Below are 13523 nucleotides of genomic sequence, written 5' to 3' on the forward strand. Positions count from 1 at the left end.
GGTATAGGTTTATATCATTCACTGATGGTTATGCCAGTGCAGTGTCTGTGCACTTTCTAAAAAATAACAAGTGACACAGTGAAAGAAACTGAGAAGTTTCCTACTGACACTGCCCCATACAGGAAGATTAACTGTATCAGGTCAGTAATAAGGCTGCATAAGGCAGTATGGAGGCAGTAATAATAACACAGTAATATGGCTGCATGAAGCAGTATGGAGTCAGCAACAGTGTTGTGTTGGTGATTTTGTCAGTGGTGGGACTCTATTTTAATGACGTCACGCGCACGTCGCTTAACACCTACACTACAGGTCAAACAATGGACAATTGATATCTATCTAGGCTCATTCCTATGTTCATTTATGCTGGTGTGACACCCGGTAGTCGGGAGCCTTTGTAAACTTTGTTGAGGTGTGAATTAAGGGTTGTTTTAAATCAATGCGTGTGCATGCTCCTGCTAAAAAAAAGGGGTTGTACGGCGTGTTACTGCGTCCCAAGACCAATGCATCCCTGGTCAGCAATAAGTTAGTATTGAGACTGCATAAGCCAGTAGGGAGTCAGTAATAAGGCTGTATAAGGTCTTGTAGGGAGTCAGTATTAAGGGAGCAGAATAAACTAACCAAAGGACCATGTTCAAGGGTCTCTATAGAGCGCACGTCCAAAACTACTTTCAAGTCAGCCCATTGGAGGCACCACAAATGCAAACAGTTTCCGCCACAGCTTCCTCTAGTCTTGATTGCCGCACCCCACGACTGACACATCACTGGGTGGACAGCCCGGCCGGGGCGAGGAGCGAGGAGCGTACTTTTCTAGTTTAAAACTGTGTTAGCAGAGGATGGTTTCGATTCATCGACCTCTGGGTTATGGGCCCAGCACGCTTCCGCTGCGCCACTCTGCTATCAATCACCCCAGGTGGGACTCGAACCCACAATCCCTGGCTTAGGAGGCCAGTGCCTTATCCATTGGGCCACCGGGGCTGCAACAGGTGTAATAAGGGAGTAATAAGGCTGCATAAGGCAGTAGGGAGTCAGTAATAAGGCTGCTTAAGGCAGTATAGGGGGTCAGTAATAAGGCAGTAAAAAGGCTGCATAAGGCACTATGGAGTCAGTAATAAGGCAGTAATATGGCTGCATGAAGCAGCATGGAGTCAGCAATAAGGTAGTATTAAGGCTGCATAAGGCAATTGGGAGTCAGTAATAAGGCTGCATACGGTCTATAGGGAGTCACTATTAAGGGAGAAAAAGTATTCACCAAAGGACCATGTTCAGGGGTCTCTATAGAGCGCATGTCCGAAAGTGCTTTCACTTCTGCCCATTGGGGGCACCACAAATGCAATGAGTTTCCCCCACAGCTTCCTCGTGTGCTGATGGCTGGTCCTCAGGACTGACACATCACTAGGTAGACTACATGAGTAATTTCATTTTAGCTGTGTCTCGAAATCCTTGCTGTACTGACGTTGGGCTGCTTTTATCATTCTGCAGAGATCACAATGTGCATTTATTCCACCCTTTTGTCTCTATTATAGGCCAGATTGTTTTAATGGGAACCACATCATCACTATAACAGAAAGAGCAAGAGGATTAGATCACCAAAATACACACTAATGCCTGTGGCTAGTTAATTTGACCTACCTGACCTGCTGAGGTGTGCTTGTGAGATGGTATCCATCCTGATCCTTGCCTCCCCCACAGACAGACGGCACCTAGACTCTGCTCCACTGCCACAGGGATGTTACAATATCCAGACATGGCATGAGATTCTAGGCCACTGTAATTATGATGATGTTCAAAGATTACAGAATGTGGTAGATTGTATGACAATTAAGAGTAAAATAAACAAATCTACCCTATATTGTGAAGTGTGAACTCAAGGAAAGTTTGTCCAATCTAGAAACAGAAAGCCTGATGTAAGAGCCAAAGCAGCTCTAGAATAAGTACACACAGATTTAGTGTGACCAATAGACCCAGATTTCACAGGCAGGTATAGGTTTATATCATTCACTGATGGTTATGCCAGTGCAGTGTCTGTGCACTTTCTAAAAAATAACAAGTGACACAGTGAAAGAAACTGAGAAGTTTCCTACTGACACTGCCCCATACAGGAAGATTAACTGTATCAGGTCAGTAATAAGGCTGCATAAGACAGTATGGAGGCAGTAATAATAACACAGTAATATGGCTGCATGAAGCAGTATGGAGTCAGCAACAGTGTTGTGTTGGTGATTTTGTCAGTGGTGGGACTCTATTTTAATGACGTCACGCGCACGTCGCTTAACACCTACACTACAGGTCAAACAATGGACAATTGATATCTATCTAGGCTCATTCCTATGTTCATTTATGCTGGTGTGACACCCGGTAGTCGGGAGCCTTTGTAAACTTTGTTGAGGTGTGAATTAAGGGTTGTTTTAAATCAATGCGTGTGCATGCTCCTGCTAAAAAAAAGGGGTTGTACGGCGTGTTACTGCGTCCCAAGACCAATGCATCCCTGGTAGAGCCCTGCACGGGCCGAGAATGTGGGCCCAAGCCCGGCCCTGGCCCATGGTATTCAGCCCGGCCCGGCCCCTGTCCCGATAGGTGGCGCAATTTTACAGTCGGAGCCCGGCCCTGGCCCGTGGTATTCAGCCCGAGCCCGGCCCTGGGCCCGTGTGTCAAATACAGAATCAGCCCAAGCCCGGCCCGTTTTGGCGGGCCGGGCCGGGCCGGGCCGGGCTTCAATGATCAATTATCTGCGCAAAATGTTCTGTGAGCCCGAGCCCGGCCCTGGGCCCGTTTGTCAAATACAGAATCAGTCCAAGCCCGGGCCTGGCCCGTGGTATTCAGCCCGAGCCCGGCCCTGGGCCCGTGTGTCAAATACAGAATCAGCCCAAGCCCGGCCCGTTTTGGCGGGCCGGGCCGGGCCGTGGGCGGGCTCTGGCGGGCCTGCAGGACTCTAATCCCTGGTCAGCAATAAGTTAGTATTGAGACTGCATAAGCCAGTAGGGAGTCAGTAATAAGGCTGTATAAGGTCTTGTAGGGAGTCAGTATTAAGGGAGCAGAATAAACTAACCAAAGGACCATGTTCAAGGGTCTCTATAGAGCGCACGTCCAAAACTACTTTCAAGTCAGCCCATTGGAGGCACCACAAATGCAAACAGTTTCCGCCACAGCTTCCTCTAGTCTTGATTGCCGCACCCCACGACTGACACATCACTGGGTGGACAGCCCGGCCGGGGCGAGGAGCGAGGAGCGTACTTTTCTAGTTTAAAACTGTGTTAGCAGAGGATGGTTTCTATCCATCGACCTCTGGGTTATGGGCCCAGCACGCTTACGCTGCGCCACTCTGCTATCAATCACCCCAGGTGGGACTCGAACCCATAATCCCTGGCTTAGGAGGCCAGTGCCTTATCCATTGGGCCACAGGGCTGCAACAGGTGTAATAAGGGAGTAATAAGGCTGCATAAGGCAGTAGGGAGTCAGTAATAAGGCTGCTTAAGGCAGTATAGGGGGTCAGTTATAAGGCAGTAAAAAGGCAGCATAAGGCATTATGGAGTCAGTAATAAGGCAGTAATATGGCTGCATGAAGCAGCATGGAGTCAGCAATAAGGTAGTATTAAGGCTGCATAAGGCAATTGGGAGTCAGTAACAAGGCTGCATACGGTCTATAGGGAGTCACTATTAAGGGAGAAAAAGTATTCACCAAAGGACCATGTTCAGGGGTCTCTATAGAGCGCATGTCCGAAAGTGCTTTCACTTCTGCCCATTGGGGGCACCACAAATGCAATGAGTTTCCCCCACAGCTTCCTCGTGTGCTGATGGCTGGTCCTCAGGACTGACACATCACTAGGTAGACTACATGAGTAATTTCATTTTAGCTGTGTCTCGAAATCCTTGCTGTACTGACGTTGGGCTGCTTTTATCATTCTGCAGAGATCACAATGTGCATTTATTCCACCCTTTTGTCTCTATTATAGGCCAGATTGTTTTAATGGGAACCACATCATCACTATAACAGAAAGAGCAAGAGGATTAGATCACCAAAATACACACTAATGCCTGTGGCTAGTTAATTTGACCTACCTGAACTGCTGAGGTGTGCTTGTGAGATGGTATCCATCCTGATCCTTGCCTCCCCCACAGACAGACGGCACCTAGACTCTGCTCCACTGCCACAGGGATGTTACAATATCCAGACATGGCATGAGATTCTAGGCCACTGTAATTATGATGATGTTCAAAGATTACAGAATGTGGTAGATTGTATGACAATCAAGAGTAAAATAAACAAATCTACCCTATATTGTTGATGTGTGAACGCAAGGAAAGTTAGTCCAAACTAGAAACAGAAAGCCTGATGTAAGAGCCAAAGCAGCTCTAGAATAAGTACACACAGATTTAGTGTGACCAATAGACCCAGATTTCACAGGCAGGTATAGGTTTATATCATTCACTGATGGTTATGCCAGTGCAGTGTCTGTGCACTTTCTAAAAAATAACAAGTGACACAGTGAAAGAAACTGAGAAGTTTCCTACTGACACTGCCCCATACAGGAAGATTAACTGTATCAGGTCTGAAAATGATGCAGAATTCATGGGAAACTAGATAAAGTGCTCCTCGGAGCACATGTCTCCGCCAGGTCAGGTACGTTATTCTGGCCTCCTGGTGGCGCTATAATAGGCCAATGTGAAAAGGGAGCCATTTATTGTTAGGTCTTTCACGGCAATCAGACACTGCATTCATGATTTGAGGCATTTTGTTCCAAAAATGTGTTTTGCTAAATTAGACCTGCTGGTGGCGCTATAACAGGCCAATGTGAAAAGGGTGGCATTTTTTCCTCGGCCTAGTGGGAATGTTCGTGTGAAAATTCACGGAAATCACAAGCTGCGTGCATAGTTTGAGGCTTTTTGTTCAAAACGGACCAATCCTGCAAACTTTGGAAGCCAACCATAGGCAATGAGGATGGAATATGGGAAATCGGACAGATTTGTGTTGATCACATGACTATAGAGATACTGTGTACCGATTTGCATGACGTTTGGATAAAATCTGTAGGAGTAATGTAAAAAAAAAAGGGTTTTGCACAAATCGGCCTCCTGGTGGCATTATAACAGGCCCATGTGAAAAAATTGGGGCAGAGATTAGCTGCTAACACACAGACAGGACGGACGGACGGACGGACAGGGGCGAAAACATACTCTCTCGCCATGCCTTTCGGCCTGGCGGAGACAACAATCAACAGAACGGTGCTGGCAAACGAAATTGGCGAACCCTGTTTGACGTGGCTAAGTGTGTGTTAATAGAGAGCGAGTTATCGAGAGAGAGAATATCTGTAGTGAGGAACAGATGGTTTAACATTGTTGTTTTCAAACATTTTCATGTCAAGGACCCCCCAAATTGATACTTATAGTATTAGGACATTTGAAAATATTTTGTGCCTGGGACCCCCATGAGAGAAGTTGTTAAATTATATTTGGTACCGAATTCTACATCTTAATGAATTGAATATACACGACCACAATGGAAGCAAACCCCTAGGGCTTTTTGTGTTCCTTTTAATAATCTTTGTAAACCGTACATCTGTACAATCTGCAAACTTTTAATAAAGTATTCAATCAATCAATCAAAAACTGACTAATACTGTAGGTGGAGAGACATCCGACGTTGATGGTGCCTTAAGATACATTAGTAGAGTGAGGAGGGGGAAAACTGATCTGTAAATGAATATGTTTCTGGTGAGGAAAGTCATGACAAGGGTCAAAATATACAGGGACAAAGGTCCAATATACTTTGTATAGAAGTCCCAGTGGCACTGGGTCATATTTAAACGTCTGCGGTAGTACAATACATTTATATAGAAATTCTACGGCATCATATGCTGTGGGATGGATGTCAAAACTGCAATAAAAGGAAAGCTGAAACATTTCCTTGGTCTTGACTTTGATAAGGAGGACAAATGGGTTAAGATGCCACAACAGAGGTTGCATATGTGGAAAAGATACTTACAAGAATGTAAACCTATAGAGCACAGAAGTCCTGACGTCACTGGGTCCCCTGGGTCGTAGAAGTAATTTCTCTATGGAGAATAACATTGGGTCATCTTAGAATCGTCTCATATAAGAATTGTGGTCCAAAAATAAACAAACTGTCTCTGCGATATTGTCAGGGAGGTGGCTCTGTATCGTTTAAGATAGTCAGTCACTCATATTTGATCAGTTTCTGGCGAAAATTTAACTAATTCGGCGGAAGTAACGTTAGCGTTTTCTCACCGTCAGTTGATGCTTCATATCCATAAGAGTCAAACCGCCGGGATCATTTGTTTATTTTTGGAACACAGTTCTTATTTGATGCGATATTAAACATGTCTATGGGAATTCAGAATGGGGGGGGGAAAACGCGACCCAGGTAGGATGTGTAAATTACGTCAGACTTCGGTTCTCTATAGGAAACACCCTGTGAACTAGAGTTCAATTATACCATATAGTGCAGAAGTGATGGATGATGCTAACAATTACAGAAGGTACAGAAAGGAAGTTTAATCTATCTGTTTGCATGCAGATTAGTTACAAATGTTGTAGTAACTAAAATATCACAGCATTTCACTGAGCCAACAGTGTGTGTGTGGGTTGCCGTAAAACATGTACTAAGATATTTTAAAGGTTCAATAATTGACAAGGAAATGCAATGGTGGGATGCTGGGACTACAGGCATACGGTGATACAGATGGGCCGCTGTCCGCTGATATAACGGACAGACACAGTATACATCAGGCTATTGTGTACAAGTGGTCCTTTGATTTAATGGGAAATCAAAAATCAACCTATTACCAACCTGTAGCATTATTCGCATCTGAGGCAGAGTGCATGGCATTGGCCGCAACCACACAGGAGTGTGTGTGCCTAGTCCAGCTACTAGAAGGTATTGATGGGCAGCGACGCACTACCAAAGGACAACCGATGCAATGGCATTGTCAAATAACACTTTAAGCAGAAAGATGTGGAAACATGTTAATATAAAGAAAAAACGGACGGAAGGACGGTTACAATAATAATAATAAATATAGCTGCAAGCAGCGATAAGCGGGGCCAGGGAATAGAGAGAGAGAGAGAGAGAGAGAGAGAGAGAGAGAGAGAGAGAGAGAGAGAGAGAGAGAGAGAGAGAGAGAGAGAGAGAGAGACTAATGAGGAGTGAGTGAGGGCAGGTGTGATTATGGATTGAGAGGGAATGACAGCAGGTGAGGTGGGTAGATCCAATCCATGGGAATAGGCCTGGTGGACTGTTGCTGTTGCTCACTTTCTAAAAAAACATAATTATGAGAGAGAGAGAGAGAGAGAGGAGAGAGAGAGAGAGAGAGAGAGAGAGAGAGAGAAGAGAGAGAGAGAGAGAGAGAGAGAGAGAGAGACAGAATAGATTGAAGAGAGAGAGAGAGAGAGACGGAATATATTGAAGAGAGAGAGAGAGACGGAATAGATTGAAGAGAGAGAGAGAGACGGAATAGATTGAAGAGAGAGAGAGAGACGGAATAGATTGAAGAGAGAGAGAGATAAACGGAATAGATTGAAGAGAAAGAGAGATAAACGGAATAGATTGAAGAGAAAGAGAGAGAGAGAGAAGCGGAATAGATTGAAGAGAAAGAGAGAGAGAGAGAAACGGAATAGATTGAAGAGAAAGAGAGAGAGAGAGAAACGGAATAGATTGAAGAGAAAGAGAGAGAGAGAGAGAAACGGAATAGATTGAAGAGAAAGAGAGAGAGAGAGAGAAACGGAATAGATTGAAGAGAAAGAGAGAGAGAGAGAAACGGAATAGATTGAAGAGAAAGAGAGAAAGAGAGAGAGAGAGAGAAACGGAATAGATTGAAGAGAAAGAGAGAGAGAGAGAAACTGAATAGATTGAAGAGAAAGAGAGAGAGAGACTTGGAAACGGAATAGATTGAAGAGAGAGAGCGAGAGACTTGGAAACGGAATACATTGAAGAGAGAGAGACTTGGAAACGGAATACATTGAAGAGAGAGAGAGCGAGAGAGACATGGAAACGTAATAGATTGAAGAGAGAGAGAGAGACATGGAAACATAATAGACTGAAGAGAGAGAGAGATGGAAGCAGAACGGATTGAATGGACATCTCAACCTATTGCCTTTAACAGGAATCGAACCCTCAACCTTCGGATTGACAGGCTGCAACACTACCTATAGTGCTATAGCTTTGTCCAGGCTAAACCCAGGTCGGAGAGAGAGAGAGAGAGACATGGAAACGGAATAGATTGAAGATAATTCCTTTAACAGGTCCGTTCATGAAAGTCCTTGCGGTCTTGTTTCCAATGAGGGCCTGTGAGCAATTAGGGGTTAAGAGTTTTGCTCAGGGACAAATTTCATTTGCTGGCCTGGCCTGGAATCGTACCTGGGGCAACTAGGGCCTCTGGCTCCCTAGGCTGGCTCAGTAACCACTCAGCTATGGCCGCCCCTCAAGAGAGAGAGAGAGAGAGAGAGAGAGAGAGAGAGAGACACATGGAAACGGAATAGATTGAAGAGGGAGACTTGGAAACGGAATAGATTGAAGAGAGAGAGAGAGAGAGACATGGAAACAGAATAGATTGAAGAGAGAGAGAGACATGGAAACATAATAGATTGAAGAGAGAGAGAGAGATGGAAGCAGAATGGATTGATTGGACATCTCAACCTATTGCCATTAACAGGAATCGAACCCTCAACCTTCGGATTGACAGGCTGCAACACTACCTATAGTGCTATAGCTTTGTCCAGGCTAAGGTTGTCTGTTGAAGATAAAAGTGAACCAGTGAAAGCAGCCGATCTACAAGTTCAGAAACACGTTGCTATCTGAAAAGTTTTGAGATTGTAGATCGGCTATTTTCAGAATTAAGTATGTCATACATTGCAAAAACATACCTTCTCAGATAAGCATTTCATGTTATCTTTATCAATTGCATATGTATTCATTAATACAGTCTTGTTGTTTGCAATGCACTTTAAATGAAGTCTCCACCAAGTGAGGCTTGAACCGGCAACCTTGATGTTGTGAAACATTCACTTAAGCGGGGAGCCATTGGACCAACAGACCTGATCCAGTGAAAACGGAGGTCAAACAGATGATACCATTTCACGCAAATAACTGAAGAATCCTGGTTTTAAGTGTTTTTCAAACTGCTCAAAATTGCGGACAATCTAAGGGCGGAGAGAGAGACATGGAAAAGGGAATAGATTGAAGAGAGAGAGACATGGAAACATAATAGATTGAAGAGAGAGAAAGATGGAAGCAGAATGGATTGATTGGACGTCTCAACCTATTGCCATTAACAGGAATCGATCCCTCAACCTTCGGATTGACAGCTGCAACACTACCTATAGTGCTATAGCTTTGTCTAGGCTGAGGTTGTCTGTTGAAGATAAAATTTAACCAGTGAAAGCAGCCGATCTACAAGCTCAGAAACACGTTGCTATCTGAAAAGTTTTGAGATTGTAGATCGGCTATTTTCAGAATGAAGTATGTCATACATTGAAAAGACATACTCTCAAATAAGCATTTCAGGTTATCTTTAACAATTGCACTTGCATTAATTGACACAAGTAAGACGCGCGAACGCTGGAAGCGAACGCAGATTGACTGAGGCTGCTATATTTCAACCACACTGTAGTAGTGCACTCTGCCGCACTCTGCCGGCTGTATACAGGCAGTGCAGCTGCTGGCATTTCAGCACGGAGTTTCGAGTCACATGGGGGCGCGAGCCAATGAGAGCGTGAACACACGCTGTATACAGGCAGTGCAGCTGCTGGCATTTCAGCACGGAGTTTCGAGTCACATGGGGGCGCGAGCCAATGAGAGTGTGAACACACACGGAAAGACCATAAATAAGGGACAGACACACACACACACACAACCCAAGCACGGTGATATAGTAAGCTCCACTTGGTCGGAGGCCTCCTTCCGCTTTCGCAACAATCATGTTGTGTGCAATGCAACTTAAACGAAGTCTGCATCAAGTGAGGCTTGAACTGGCAACCTTGAGGTTTTAAGGCACACACTTAAGCGAGGAGCCATTGGAACAACAGACCTGACCTGGTGAATGAGAGAGAGAGAGAGAGAGAGAGAGAGAGAGGAGAGATGAGAGAGAGAGAGAGAGAGAGAGAGAGAGAGAGAGAGAGAGAGAGAGAGAGAGAGAGAGAGAGAGAGAGAGAGAGAGAGAGAGAGAGAGAGAGAGAGAGAGAGAGAGAGAGAGAGAGAGAGAGAGAGAGAGAGAGAGAGAGAGAGAGAGAGAGAGAGGCAGAATGGATTGATTGGACATCTGAACCTATTGCCATTAACAGAAATCGAACCCTCAACCTTTGGATTGACAGGCTGCAACACTACCTATAGTGCTATAGCATTGACCAGGCTGAGGTTGTCTGTTGAAGATAAAACTGAACCAGTGAAAGCAGCCGATCTACAAGCTCAGAAACACGTTGCTATCTGAAAAGTTTTGAGATTGTAGATCGGCTATTTTCAGAATGAAGTATGTCATACATTGCAAAAACTGACCTTCTCAGATAAGCATTTCATGTTATCTTTATCAATTGCATATGTATTCATTAATACAGTCTTGTTGTTTGCAATGCACTTTAAATGAAGTCTCCACCAAGTGAGGCTTGAACTGACAACCTTGATGTTGTGAAACATTCACTTAAGCGGGAAGCCATTGGACAACAGACCTGATACAGTGAAAACGGAGGTCAGACAGATGATACAATTTCACGCAAATAACTGAAAAATCCTGGGTTTAAGTGTTTTTCAAACTGCTCAAAATTGCGGACAATCTAAGGGCGGAGAGAGAGACATGGAAACGGAATAGATTGAAGAGAGAGAGACATGGAAACAATAGATTGAAGAGAGAGAAGGATGGAAGCAGAATGGATTGACTTGGACGTGTCAACCTATTGCCATTAACAGGAATCGTACCCTCAACCTTCGGATTGACGGGCTGCAACATTACCTATAGTGCTATAGCTTTGTCCAGGCTGAGGTTGTCTGTTGAAGATAAAAGTGAACCAGTGAAAGCAGCCGATCTACAAGCTCAGAAACACGTTGCTATCTGAAAAGTTTTGAGATTGTAGATCGGCTATTTTCAGAATGAAGCAAAAACATACCCTCTCAAATAAGTATTTCAGGTTATCTACCTTACAATCCGATTGTTGGCTGAAAGTCACGACCAAAAAACCCGCTGTTGCCAGATCGTGCGCGAGCAACAAGCAACCTAAGCGAGCAACAAGCAACCTAACACACAAAGCTGCCCACTGCGCATGCGTCGACGCACTTTCTCTAACCAATTTACACCCACTTCACGCTTACAAAACCTGGACATGGCAACGTCGCTCATCGTTCTGTGATTGACAGCAAAAGCTGGCCAATCAGGTGGCGAGTTCGAGTGAGCCCGAATGGCTCCGAGTGCAGCCGACAAAAAACGAACGGCAGCCATTGTTTTGTGCGAGTCAGGGTGCGAGTGCCTTCATTTATTCGCTGACGGACAGAGAGAGACAGAGAGACATAGAGGGAGAGAGAGAGAGAGGAAGAGATGGAGGGAGGGAAAGAGAGAGAGAGGGAACGAGGGAGGGAGAGAGAGGAAGACAGGGAGAGAGAGAGGGCCAGAGGGGAGAGAGAGAGAGAGAGACACGGAGATGGAGAGAGAGAAAGGACGGCAGGAGGCGATGCGCTGTTAAAAATTTAAAAACTTTTTTGGGGGAAATTTTTAGCCCACGATTTTTGAACCCCAAAATAAGCGAGCCCTTGCTCATTTTTGCGCGGACGTAATTTGTTTGTCATTGTGGTGAATGTTTGTGTGTGCTGCTGATGTTTGTTGTGTGAAGCTTAATGTCAGAGTGTTTGTGTTGGAGCGCCTCAGTGCGGCTGCAGAATTCATGTGCAACATCTTGCATGCGTGGCTGTGGCTTCACAGTTTTCCTTCGCAGTGTCTGTAGGTCACGGCCTGGAGACCCCAGGGTCTCCAGGGACCCCTAAGGGGGGGGGGGGAGACCCTCTGGGTTTTTTTTTTTTTTTTTTTTATCCCATGATTTTGTACCCCCAAACGACATTTTCTTTGGGGGGGGTAGGGGGGGGGGGTACTAGAAAAGTTCTGCCCGCGTAACACTTCTAGTGTTTAACAATTGCACATGTATTAATTGACACAATCATGTTGTGTGCAATGCAACTTTAATGAAGTCCGCATCAAGTGAGGCTTGAACTGGCAACCTTCAGGTTGTGAGGCACACGTTTAAGGGAGAAGCCATTGGACCAACGGACAAGAACCTGTGAAAAAGGAGATCAAACAGATGATACAGTTTCACGCAAACTGCTCAAAATTGCGGACAATCTAAGGGCGGAGCTTACTGGTCAACGTGATACATGTGTTCCTCATGAGTCAAGGCACATGTGTAAGCAGGTTTAATGGCTGTCGGCCAAACGAGGCATGACTTTTGCCTGTTTAAAGTTTGCACTTTCAAAAAATCGCTATAGCGCCCCCCTTTGACCAATTGGAGTAAGATTGGTTTCAGTAATATTTGGAATGACCCTCAACATTAACGCAAAGTTTCAAAGAAATGTGAGTCTGCATGTATGTGTTAGGGGCAGATGAATAATTGTCATAAAACTGCAATATTCATTGGCTCATTAAAGCTTCATTTTTTCACTTATGGAAAATCTTTGCTGCTTGTTTGTCGGCATAGGTCCAAAGTTCATGTGTAAAACGTTTCGTGCAGATTACTCAAAAATCCCAGGAGGAGAACTGTTTTTCATATAATTCAAAATGGTGGGAGATCTAAAGGTCAGAGGTCAAAAGTCAGAGGGTTAAAGTTGTTCATCATGAGTAGACGCATGTGTGTATTGAAGTTTTATGGCTGTAGGTTAAACAGGGCATGAGTTGTACCTGTTCAAAGTTGGCATTTTCAATTGAGTGCTATAGCGCCACCTTTTGACGAAAGATTGTGAGATTTATTTCTTGATAGTTTTTCATGACCATCTACCATATGGCCAAGTTTCGTAAAAAGCGACAGCACGGTTCAGCCAGAACTGCGAAAAGTGGCAGAAGAAACAGAATACAGGCAATATTAAAACAGGTCCAGAGCTGAGCTCTGGCCCCGTAATAATGCAGTCCACACGCATTTGTGGTATGTGTCACTGTATATATTGGAAAACAGTATCTGCATTTAACCCTAAGGGGCAGTGTCTCGGGGAGTAGTTGGGGGTCAAGTGTCTTGCTCAGGGACACTTGCTGGGGCCTGGAATTGAACCTGAGACCTCTGGGTTCCAAGGCGGGCTCTCTAATCATTCAACTATGGCCGCACCTTGTGCAGTGCATGTTTGGAATGATGCGGTTGGTGTGTGTGTGTGTGTGTGTGTGTGTGTGTGTGTGTGTGTGTGTGTGTGTGTGTGTGTGTGTGTGTGTGTGTGTGTGTGTGTGTGTGTGTGTGTGTGTGTGTGTGTGTGTGTGTGCGTGCGTGCGTGCGTGCGTGCGTGCGTGCGTGCGTGCGTGCGTGCGTGCGTGCGTGCGTGCGTGCGTGCGTGCGTG

Source organism: Gymnoscopelus braueri (assembly GCF_963280865.1).
Source record: "Gymnoscopelus braueri genome assembly, chromosome: 1".
NCBI classification, from domain to species: domain Eukaryota; kingdom Metazoa; phylum Chordata; class Actinopteri; order Myctophiformes; family Myctophidae; genus Gymnoscopelus; species Gymnoscopelus braueri.